Source organism: Misgurnus anguillicaudatus, chromosome 22, assembly GCF_027580225.2.
Source record: "Misgurnus anguillicaudatus chromosome 22, ASM2758022v2, whole genome shotgun sequence".
NCBI lineage: Eukaryota > Metazoa > Chordata > Actinopteri > Cypriniformes > Cobitidae > Misgurnus > Misgurnus anguillicaudatus.
In genome coordinates, this window is record NC_073358.2 from 44447710 (window position 1) to 44460539 (window position 12830).

Genomic DNA, 12830 nt, shown 5'->3' on the forward strand with positions numbered 1-12830 from the left:
AACTGGAATAACATAAAAGGTCCCATGACTGATATTCATGAATAAGAAAGAAGGCAAATGTAGAAAAACAGTGATCTGTGTTGAAATAATGTAACCCTACAGCTGTACAGTGTATCCATGCATGAATGTTTAGATACTAGTAAGAAAATTTGAACGTGAGTGTGTATGTGTTTTAAGAGAAACCATATGAAGCCTGGGAGTGTATCCCAGCGACCCATAATCCCCAGCTCCTTATGAACTTCACTGTAATGGTCTGTCTTTAATGCTAAGTCAACACTGGCAAACACATTCTGCTAGTCTCCGAGTTAAATACCTCCCCTGTCTGAGCCCTGAGTCTGGCTCCATCCCTAAAATACGCTTTCCATCAGCCATCATTGTGAGCAGCTCAAAACAAGAAACAGTGTTTATGTTAGATTGATGGAAAAAGTCTATTTGGGGTTCCTTGAGGTCTCCAGGCTAACACAAGTCTCTTATTAAAACTCTTCACAGTACAAACACGGTCTTATTGATGCCTCAGCTTATTTCACATACTGTATGCAATGGCGATCCAGCATTCATTCATATATTCGACCTTAAAAATGTGATTGACCCCACCCAGCCGAACCTCATCTTTTCCACTCTCCACAGCAGCATGCCAGAAAAATGAAGTCACGCAGACACCCCTGCTGCAGGTTTGGGTGATTGTAAATGCACATGTTGAGAGTCAACAGCGGGAGAGAGAGAGAGACTGAAGGAGGAGAGGTGGGCAGTCTAATGGAGCAGAAAGATTTGTGGCTGGCTTACACTCCATGTTTGCAGAATCCCTCAGCCATGATGTGGCCACTTGAGTTGAAGTTATTTTAGATGAAATCTAAATGCGATTGTAGGTTTTCGAGTTTCTTAGATAAAACATTATATTTGCTTAAGGATTTCCTTGGTTTCTCAACTCAAGAACACAGCGTGCACTTTTGAAAACAGGAGATGGATTGTTTAACACAATGTAAATAGCTGTCATTGAACTGAAGTGAATGAACAGCTGTAATTTTTAAGAATGCAGTCAAGGTCAAATAAATAGGTAATAGTTTACTTTAAGATTAGGTACTGGACAAGTCTTTATGGCTGTGTTTGAGTGGCTGTTTCTCAATATGCGTTCTTCAGCGATCTTGCGCCCTTGTGTCCTCGCTCTACGTCATCGTTAACCGGCGAAGTTCAATTCCAATTCTCAAGAACGCAAGTACAGAGGACGCATGAAAATACGCGGATGTGTTCTTGATATCGAGGATGCATCGAGTGCAGACTTGCGTGCTGAAATCTGGGGAGGTCAGGTGACCAACAGAAAGATCGCACACATCTCAATTCTCACAAATGCGTTCTGTGTTCTCGTGACCTTCTGAGTTCATTCTTCCAAGGTCGCCTGGCAAGACCGATCTCCACAAGGATGCAAGTCCGTTCTTTGCGTTCTTGGAATTGAAAAACAGCCAGTATCTTTATTGTCTAACAATATAAATACAGCTTCAACCACAGGGCGCAACCTGGACAACAAGGTTAAATAAAACCTGTAAACACAATAGGGACAGGGCTTATCTTAGAGGCTGTTTACACTTGGAAATAACATGCGTTTTTGTCAATCGGATCACAAGTGGATGACGTTAATGCCAGGTGTTAACGGTGTTTAAAATGTTTTGAGCTCGTCCACTTTCGACCACATTCAGAGGTAGTCGAAAACTCTTTCGATCGGATTGCTTTTGTAGTGTAAACGCACATGTGGTTGAATGTGTTCGAACAGCCACAGGAGACTGCCTTCTCTTGTACTGAACACAATTTTTTACGTCTATTCTGACTTCTGGCGTGAACAGTGTACAGCGCTATGTTTACACTCTCAGAAATAAAGGTACAAAAGTTGTCACTGGGACAGTACCCTTTCCAAAAAGGTACACCTTTGTACCCAAAGAGTGCATATTAGTACTTTAAAGGTACATATTGGCAGTTCAAAGATACATATTTGTACCTAAATGGTACATATTATGAGCTTTTTTAAAGGGTACTGCCTCAGTGACAGCTTTGTACCTTTATTTTTGACAGTGTAGCCTTTCATTGATAAAACTAAAGCAGCTGATCTCCCCAGTTTCATTTTGCAAGCATGTGAATGTTGCGCAATCTTATTTCATCAATTGCGCTAAAAATTCAGAGAAAGCTCTCACATATGCATTACAAAACAGTGTGGAGCATGTTTACTTACAGCAAAAGCAGCGGACTCCGACATAATATTAGTTTGCGTCCATATAAACTCGTCATTACTCCCGCTCGCGTTTAAATGACAGCAGAGAGACTCGCCCAGAGTCTCACAGACCACCCCTTCAAAGTAATCAAGACAGAAGCGGTCAAAAGTGGACAAAAGAGACGGATTTAAATACCAGGTGTAAACGTGATGTGTCTCTCTCGTCCACTTGTGATCCAATTAATGAAAACACATCTTAATTCAAAGTGTAAACAGCCCCTTAAGGGGGTCGCGCACCGGAATGCACATTTATATATTGATTCAATAGATTTATAGCATTTTGAAAAAAAACTTGGTAAATGGATTTATTGCAGTTTTTATTATAAATCTTTGAAAATGTTATTATAACCTAAGGATACAGAAAATAGTGGTTTATCTTGTCACTTTCTTAGTATAGAAAACACATTTTTACTGAAATTAGTCAAAATGGATTTATTGCGTTTTGGAACCAAACTCTTCATATATAAATACTGCCTTATTTTGACAATTTAGCATTCTGCTTTGGGCCTAGTCTGTTTTATAATGGGCAAAACATTAGTGCGTTCAAAATGGTATATTTCCCCCTCCGAAGTGCACATTGAGAAGGCGACGCCACATAAACACGGATACGGATGAAGACAAAATGCTGGTGTTTTTAATTACTCTGTTCGCCAGATTGATTTTAATCAGTCACATGATGAGATACAACTGCACATCTCCCTCTAAATTTATACATCAAAAGTTTTAATCTTCAAAGGGAATAGGGATGATCACTTCCGACTGGAATTCGCCCATTAATGTTATGTATTTTTACATACTGAAAAGAGCAAATATACATGTAATCAATATAATATGCGGTGTGTCTTACATGATTTTGAATATCTGTTGATATCAGTTTTATCTTAACAAGCCACATTATTTATATATTGGTAAATATTTTTTTAATATACTATAGTTTGGAATTCATAAAATTCATTCATGTTTTAATGAAGCCATCATATTGCTTCATGTGAAAGAAGTATGAGACCAGAGCGTTGACTTATTTAAATGAACTTCACCTCAGGGATCAGGCAGGTAAACGTACAGTATGGAATTTAAAAAGCGATCTATTTTCCATTAAAGAGTTATCTGAAGACATGTGGTCTCCCTGTGTTAGTTTTACACTGAAGTAGAATTACTCTGTGTACTCCAATAGTCGAAACTTTGCAAAAGCTTAATTAGTTCGGATTAAGAGAGGGGAAATGGGACAAGCATTATTAAATCCAACTCACGGCTATTGTCTGGCCTTGTTATAAACCCAGAGGGATGTTTGAAACAAAACCATTATCTTCCCTGTTTCATATTCGGCTGCCGTGTTTAAAATGTTACTCAATGGAGTTTTAGTGCCTATATATATCAAAGCAATTTAAAATTTCGCTCCAGTCCATTAACTACATTTGTCTGTTTAAAAATAAGGCTAAACAAACAAATTAAAATGTGTTATCGAGGGGTAAATAGAGATTTTAGCATCATTTTTTAAAGGGCCAGTTCACTCGATTCTTTTCCTTTCTTTATTTTTACTTTAAATGTTTTGTTCTGTATATAACACTCAAGTATTGTTCATTTTTGGGCTCAATCCATTATTGTAAGTCATGATTGGCCACGAGATACACCAAACCTGGCTCGATATATAACAAATAATAATGAAAAATATTTTGGGTGAACTGTTCATTTAATTATGAATTCCATGTGTTAGAATGTGCTAAAACTTTATCTCCACATCCTCCTACAGATGCAGCAAAGCCCAGCCAAGGGTATATGAGAGAGAGAGAGAGAGAGAGAGAGAGAGAGAGAGAGAGAGAGAGAGAGAGAGAGAGAGAGAGAGAAAGAGAGAGAGACTGTGAGGAATAAGAACATCAGCTGTACTGGCAGTTTGATGAATGAGGGGGAGAGGGAGGTGCGGCCTGCTGAGATGTCTGGATGAAAGGGAACCAAATTACCTCAGCAAATCACTGACGCCATGTCTGTCACAAATTATTTACTGACAAACGTAACGGGTGGAAACAGGACAGGTCTGAAACACTGTTTAACAGCACGCAGGTGGCTGGTGTTGTAGCAGCATGTAGAGAGGGTGGGCTGTTTTCCGGTCTGATCGGTCACCTTACTCCGGCAGGCTGTCTGTGGAGACAAGAGGAATGGCAGGAGGAAATGTGTCAAAAATGACACTAAGAAAACTTGAAAGATTTCAATTTTTTTACATTGTTTCAAGTATGTATGCAAACAGGGGCAACATGCACCAATTTTCTTTAAAGGATTAGTCCATTTTCTTAAAACAAATCCAGATAATTTACTCACCATCCAAAATGTTGATGTCGTTCTTTGTTCAGTCTAGAGGAAATTATGTTTTTTGAGGAATACATTCCAGGATTTTTCTCATTTTCTTTATGGACATTTCTCATGGACTTTAATGGACCCCATCACTTACAGTTTTAATGCAGTTTAAAATTGCAGTTCCAAAGGACTCCAAACGATCCCAAACGAGGCACAAGGGTCTTATCTAGCAAGAAAAGACCCTTGGGCCTCGGCAAAAAAATAAAAAAATGCACTTTTAAACCACAACTTCTCGTCTTCCTCCGGTCTTGTGACACGCCAGTGTGACCTCGCGTAATACATCATCACGTCAAGAGATCACGGATGACGTATGCGAAACTACGCTCCAGTGTTTACAAGTGTGGAGAAAGAGGACCGTTCCGACGTTGTTGTATGTCGAATGATACTAATTCATGTCTTTGTGTCAGTTTATTGTTTAAAATGGTCCTGCGTTTCATATATGTAACACGTGACCTTTCCACGTCATTACGCAACTACGTGAGGTCGCGCTGGATCGGAGGAGGACGAGAAGTTGTGGTTTAAAAGTGCATATTTTTTATTTTTCTTGCCAGAAATGACAATCGCTTCGCTATGATAAGACCCTTATGCCTCATTTGGGATCATTTAGAGTCCTTTGAAACTGAAATTTTAAACTGCATTAAAACTGTTGGGGTCCATTAAAGTCCATTAAAATGAGAAAAATCCTGGAATGTTTTCCTCAAAAACATAATATTTTATCGACTGAACAAAGAAAGACATCAACATTTTGGATGACATGGTGGTGAGTAAATTATCTGGATCTTTTTTAAAGAAAATTGACTAATCCTTTAAGGTGGCACAGTGTGCACAGCTTACAGAAATGTGTGCACAAACAGATATTAAAAAAGCAATATTATAGAGCGTCTTTCTTCTTGGTGCCCCCACTGCTTTCAAAATATCTATGTGTTTACATTAACGTTCAATTAATTCAACCAATCAGAATATAACATATTGGCAGAAGTTAAATCTTGGGATTTATGATTATTTACATTATGTTTAATGAAAGTTTAATGCTGCTTAATTGTGCCATAATGCATTTGTACAACAACTGCGGCATTATGTTATAAAACTAATGTAATATTAAAATGCATAAAGTATATGAACAATGAAAATGACAGAATTTAAAGGAACAGTATGTAGGATTGTGGCCAAAACTGGTATTGCAATTAGGCCTGTCACGATAACAAATTTTGCTAGACGATAAATTGCCTCGGAATTTATCGCGATAGACGATAACATTGATGCTCTGGGACCATTATAATAATACAGATACACCTTTTCAAAGATCTATAAACTTTTATTTCTAAACAATAAGTAATACTGGAACTGAAAGACATTTTAAATATCCACAAGAAATGAACAAAATAACAGGATGATTGCGTTTTATGCATGTTTGTCGTGTTGCCACTTTTAAGTGCTACGTTTTTACCACAAATGCGACATAACGGCTCGTTCAGGTTTAGTGGTTCACCTCGGTCATTAGGTTTAAATCCAAAGTACTCCCACACTGCAGCTGTAGCGTTTGGTTTTGAAACTTGGCTGTTTACACGTGGTATAAGTGGACGAGAGAGACATAACACGTTTACACCTGGTATTTAAATCCGTCTCTTTTGTCCACTTTCGACCGCTTCTGTCCTGAATACTGTGAGGGGGTGGTCTGTCGAGACGGTGGGCGAGTCTCTCCGCTGTCATTTAAACGCCAGCGGGAGTAATTATGAGTTTATGTGGACCCAAACTAATATTATGTCCACTGCTTGTTTAGCAAGTAAACATGCTCCACAGTATTTTCTACATGTATATGTTAGAGCTTTCTCTGAATTTTCAGCACAATTGATGAAATAAGATCGCGCAACTTTCACACGCTTGCAAAATGAAACTGCGGAGATCACCCGCTTTAGTTTATCAATGAAAGGCTAAAAATAGCACTGTTCACCTTGTGTCAGAAAAGTCAGAAAAGACGTAAAACATTGTGATCCGATCGATGAAAACGCATGTTAATGACAAGTGTAAACAGCCTCTAGTAAATCCATCTTTTTCTCCAACTCTCGTCTCAACTAGTGTTTTCTCCTGCTACACTCCTCACGCGGCGCTTATCCTCCTTAGTACGCCTAGTGTGATAGGCTACGCCAGGAGTCCCCCCTCCCCACACAGATCATGCGACTGACAAATGACTGACGAGGGTTCACTCCTTGTCACTCGTTGCACGGAGCGGTCATCCAGTCTCTTTGGTAGAGAGAGAGAGACAAGGAAAACAAACAAGCATGCAAATGTGAATTATCGCGGCCTAAAAAAATGATCGAGCTCATTTTATTTACCGTGCGATTAATCGATTTATCGTTTACCGCGACAGGCCTAATTGCAATCACAAAACTTGTGGCTAAAACTGGTACTGCAATCACACAACTGGGGGCTAATACACAACATGACAACATAAACATCAGTTGAGGGCTGCAACTATCCTGGCCAGACCACTGTTGTCAGTGATATTAGTATTTGAAATGAAAATGATTTCTTAATGTCTAGTGACATATCAGGGCCATTTTATGATTAATTGATATCAATTTCTTACATACTGTTCCTTTAATATTGTACCTATTAAACATAGTAACAGATTAAGCCCGATCACACCAAATGCATTAATGGCAGTTGCGTCTTATTTTAATGATTTTCTGGGCAGTGAGAGTTATGCCTTGCGTTTCCACGCATTTAAAATGCGTTTGGTGTGATTGGCCCCTAATAGATATCAGGGGCCAGTTGTTTAAAAGTAATCCATTTGGATTTCGACTATCATAGATCAAAAAGTCAAAATGGATCTGGATTGGATCACAAAATCCAATCTAGGTTTTGATCTGGATCAAATTGTCACTTTGTGTTTTTTCAAAACTTTTTAGTAAGATTGGGATTTGTTTGTTTAAAATAAGAGAACAAGGACAAGCTATTTTGGGAAATATTGTATTCACTTATATGGTAGGAAAAAATAATACTATGGAAGTGAATGGGTTCCACAAACGGTTTAGTTAAAAACATTTCTCAAAATATCTTTCTTTGTGTTCATCAAAACAACAAAATGTATACAGGTTTGTAACAACATAAGGGTGAGTAAATGATGACAGAATTTTCATTTTTGGTGAACTATTCCTTTAAGAAGTCATTTAGTAAGTTGTCATTTGGCAGTGTTTTCGGAGTAGCAAATTCTCTTGACATGCTGTATAAATTTATGTTAAGAAATACCTGGCAAATTCATGGTGGGAGAAGAACAAGATTATATATTTTTAATGCGATATTTTTTTTTACTACAGCTCAGCATTTGTCAGGTTCTTGGTTTTGCTTAAACAATGATTCATTTCTTTAACTTAACTTGTGTTAGCTGTTTGTGTAATATTAGTGATGTAATTAAGTAAATAGTGTAAGATGCTTGAAACAGGCTTGGGTTAGATCATTAACACATCTTCCTACTCAAGTTGGAAAATGAAGAGATGTATTTATTGCGAAATAAACAAAACGGACCAGGCCTGCCATTTCAATATGCATAGCTGTACTTTAAACACCAGGTGTCCCAATCACCTGCACTCCGCATTACCTGAATGACGCGTCGCATTCTCCTTTGTTTACCATTGCAACGGCTGGTTGCCAGAATCTACACTGACTGCTCACACAAAAAGTGTTCTGACAGCCCCTCCACAACATACATCGTCCACACATCTGCAAAAAAGACGTACGGCTTGTATTGCGCATGCGCACTTTGAGCAGGCTGCTAAATGCTTGATTGACGTGAGCTGCTTCACCCACAGATGGGTGTTGTGACAAGAACTGTGAAAATCCAAGCGAAGTGGAAGTTAGAAAAGGTAAGTAGTAGTACATTGTTAATGATTGTTATGTTTTTATTAATAATAAAAATCTAGCCAGGGTTTTAGGTTTGACTCGGGTAATGCGCAGTGTAAGTAGTATATTTTGGTCAAAAGTGTAAAATGTTTAAATGCATTATGGATCGATAACTAAACGTACGGCTTGTATTGCGCATGCGCACTTTACTTAGGCTGCTAAACGCTTGCTTGATTTGCCAACACTGTTGTTGTGACAAGAACTGTGAAACAAGTGGCAGTTACAAAAAGCTAGAAAATATAAATTACTGTTTCGTTATTATTGCATGCCAGGGTTGTGGCTTTGACTGAGGTAATGCACAGTGTAAGTAGTATATTTTGGACAAAGTGTACGGCTTGTAATACGCATGCGCACTTTGCACATGCTGCTAAACTTCACCTACAGCTAGGTGTTGTGACAAGAACTGTGAAAATCCAAGCGAAGTGGAAGAACAAAAAGTATTAACATACTACATTGTTAAGGAATGGTATTATTGCCAAAATATTTTAATATGAATCGATGTTTCATTATTGTTCATAGGTTTGATGATCAGGGTTTGCACAGTCTAACGTTATCTTAAAGTTTGGACAAACATGTAAAATGCATAAAGTATGTAAATGTATTATTATTATGTGGCATGCCGCTTGTTTTAGCATCTCGTTTCATGCATTAGGTTCACTTTATTCATAAAATAATAATGAAGTATATTGTAAATATACCTAAGAAGTATTTTCTGTAGTAAACTGTAATTTTGTATTTTACCATAGTAAATAGAAAAATGCTATTTGCTGTAGTTAATACATAATACTATAATATGCATTAACAATAAAACAATAAAAAAGTGTATTTTCTATACTGCACATATAATATATAGCACACTTTAGCTTTACTACAATTTACTATGGTGAATATGGTGATGATTGATTGAACTCAACTCAAACCCCTGACCCCCTTACATTTACTTAGATCTTTGCAGTTTACACTGAAATGTGACCAGTATTCTCCTTCCTCCTGCCTTTTTCTCCCTAAGGTCCCTGAAAAACTGCCAGTAGTGGATTGGAAGATCAAAAAGCTAGTGAAACGGCTTTTATCTTGGGCAAAGCGGTTAAAAGTACACGGTGTAGATTAATGGGTGAGTCTTACAAAGAAATGTCTATCTCATATTTCACCAGAAAATGTATGATGTGGTCTTACTTTTGTATTTCACCATTTAGATGTTTTTACACTAATGAGAATTCAGTAGACGTGTCACAATGTATAATGTCCTAAACATTTTTTTGCAAAATATTTATTTGCGGTTAAATATTTGGACGATTCCCCCAACAACACTGGTTAAGAGATGCTGCTGATTATTTTGAAAATAAACCACAAGATCAATTTATATTTCACAGTGAAGTCCACAATTAAATCTGAAGTGCATTTTTAACGAGATTTAGCTTCTAAATGGCATTAATGCAGCTTTCCGAGTTCCTCTGAGTCTCCTTAATTCTCGTTTAATGAGCTCAACTTAAGCTGTGTTTAAACTAGTTAACCTTTGCTGGGTAGCGGTGGCAGTCTCATGCATGCTTGCGCAAGAGCGTACACACTTGATTACACACCACAAAAAACAGACAAAGCTGTTTGAAAACAGGTGCTCAGGTGTGAATACCTTCTGCTTAATCTCAGTCAAGCACCTGGGATGAGCATTACTGTAAACAGAGTTTAGAAACAGCCTGCAGTATTTTACAGAAACAAACACGGTTAATGTCTATAGTTTTGCAGTCATTATCAAATCAGATATGTCATTATTAACTCAGCAGTGCAAAAGACAAACTGCCCTGAATGTGCTTCACACGCCTTACAGTATATTACGGTGCATTGGTGTACTGTATTTACTTTGCACACTGATAGAAACTGATCTGATCTGATCTCAGTAAAAAATAGATATTTGCTATACAAGTAGTATAATGTATCCATCAAATCTATATGGTAATTCGAAATTGCAAAACTGTCTCCCTGGACAGTTTGCGACTGTGATGTTTTAATACTCATTTCCTCTTATTTTTACATCTCATTCTCTTGAGAGAATGTACAACGAAACCGCTCGCATTTGCCAGATACTCGCACAATCTCATGCGTAATCAGAGTTTAGTGTTAAGTTAGTGTCTTGCGTGTATTTTGTAAACGTGAGCGTCTCTTTTATTATAAATGGTTTTGACACGTGTGCAGCAGGGACTTATTTTGACAAAAGACGTGATGCACATGGTTCACATGACGCAACAAACACATATTTTGAAAACACGAGCAACACACATGACACTCCGAACACATATTTTTGAATTTGCGCCCATCGGAAGAGCAGTCACGAGCCGCCACTGTTCATAACCCTGTGAGAGGTTTACAGTATATAAAATAATATTAAAGGAGTATTTAAGAGATGCAGATACATTATGAAAATTAAATTGCTTTGAGGTGAGATTCAGTCTTAATGCACAGGGACCCCATATCTTTTATTTATTTCTCTTCTTGTAGATAGGAATGAGATGAAACGGAGAGCAAATAGAGGCATTCGCTTTTATTTGCAACTCTTTAAGTAAGGTCTCAGAAATCTCTGTCTTTCATTCGAGTTTCAGATGAGATAACAGCAATGTCATAAACTGTGCTCAGGTTGGCCATTAGTCCAAAAAAATGTAATTCTCATATTCTGTCAAGATCATATTATCTAAGCTATGCTATGTCCTTTGTCAACAAGTGGTTATTGCAATCTATTCATAATTGCTAGGTAGGCCTACTAAAAGATACATATGGAAAAACAACTGTTTATCCAGTGCATATCTTTTAAGAAAAAACTCATAGCAATAAAATGCCTCTTGGACATTTATGCTAGGATATAGATTTTAATGTAACTGATATTGACTAAAGTTTTAATATCAGTAATAAAGATAACCTTTCTTGTGAAAGGTAATATGATCTTTTATTTCAGTGTTCATGACATAAAATTCTCAAACTCTGAATTTAAATTAAACAAAACAAAACATATTAAATGATACGATGCGCTGTTGATTTGTAGCATTATTTTACTAATATTTAATTACACAGAATTTATGATAAATTAATGTATTTTATAAAACTGTGGACCCCTGGCACCATCTCTGGACCCCCAGTTTGAGAACCACTGTTTTATGTCATGGACATCTTGAGAAAACCAAAGGACCATCAAATACTGTGTAGACTTCCACTGCCATCTGGTGTTTGAAATGTTTATGTGACTATTGCGTAACACTTTCATAGTATTTCAAGGTTTTCATCATAAATGTTATTTATAAAATCAATAAATAGGTTACTAAATAGCTTTGGAGTATCATACAATATTTGCCTTGAATTATAGCATATAAAGGAAGAAAATTTAGTTCCACTATGCACAATGTCTCTTAATATTGGTTAATGTAGACCATTAAACAAATGAAATTTTCTCTACCTCAAAAGCAGAGGCAGCAGCCTGTAATTTAGTTTTTGACAGTGTGAGTGTCCAGAAAGTTTAGTCCATCTGCTCTCATTAATAAAGGATTAATGGTGTTTTGAAATCTATGGGCCTTATTTTAATGATCTAAGTGCATTGTCTAAAGCGCACGGTCTAGACGGGTGTGTCTGATTCCACTTTTGCTAATTTAATGACGGGAAAAATGGTTTGTGCACCTTACGCACAGTCTAAAAGGTTTGTTCCTATTCTCGTAATGAGTAATGGGCGTGTTTTGGGTTTAACGTGCAATAAACCAATGCGAGTCTGGGCTCTCATCGCCTTTAAAAGCCAGTTGCGCTGGCCCCATGCCGATTTCCTATTCAGATGGCGGAAGAAGACGACAAGTTTAAGATTGATATAAAAAATAGCGTTGTTTTTATTTGTATTGAAATGTATAGCTAGCCTGCATGGTCAGTGTTATCTCCAAAAATAATTTACAAATATGCAAGAAAAGGTTTGTAGTCTAAAAATACTTTATTTGTAACAAACAGGAGATAAAGAATTTACAAACGTGTGGAGACGTTTCAGCACTCAGACAGCTTCGTGAGAGGTAGCATAAAAAAAACAAATTTAATATAGATGCAATATTTGCATTTGTTTAAAGCAAAACATTTAATTTCTTACCAGGCTACAGGCGAAACTGCTCTTAACGCCTTCTAACCTCTCATAGTCAGTCCTCATTTATGTCCAAGAGACTAAATCATAATCTTTTACATTTTAATTCTTTGATTTTTCATATTTTAAAACATTTACGTGCTCATGTGCATTCATGTTTGTGATAGGCCAACTGGCGTTGTCGTCCCGTTTATATACCATTGACTTAACACCAGGTTTTAGTTGGTCCAC

At 37.1% G+C, this 12830-nt stretch overlaps 1 protein-coding gene across 1 annotated transcript in view; it reads left to right on the forward strand.

The window, feature by feature from the left end:
• Positions 1 to 8268: 8268 nt before the first annotated feature.
• galnt9 (polypeptide N-acetylgalactosaminyltransferase 9) overlaps positions 8269 to 12830 on the forward strand; it is a 184756-nt gene continuing 180194 nt past the window's right edge. The window contains exons 1-2 of the mRNA XM_055198580.2: positions 8269 to 8469; positions 9516 to 9617. The gene's annotated coding sequence lies outside the window, so the exon portion shown is untranslated. The remainder of the gene's footprint in view (positions 8470 to 9515; positions 9618 to 12830) is intronic.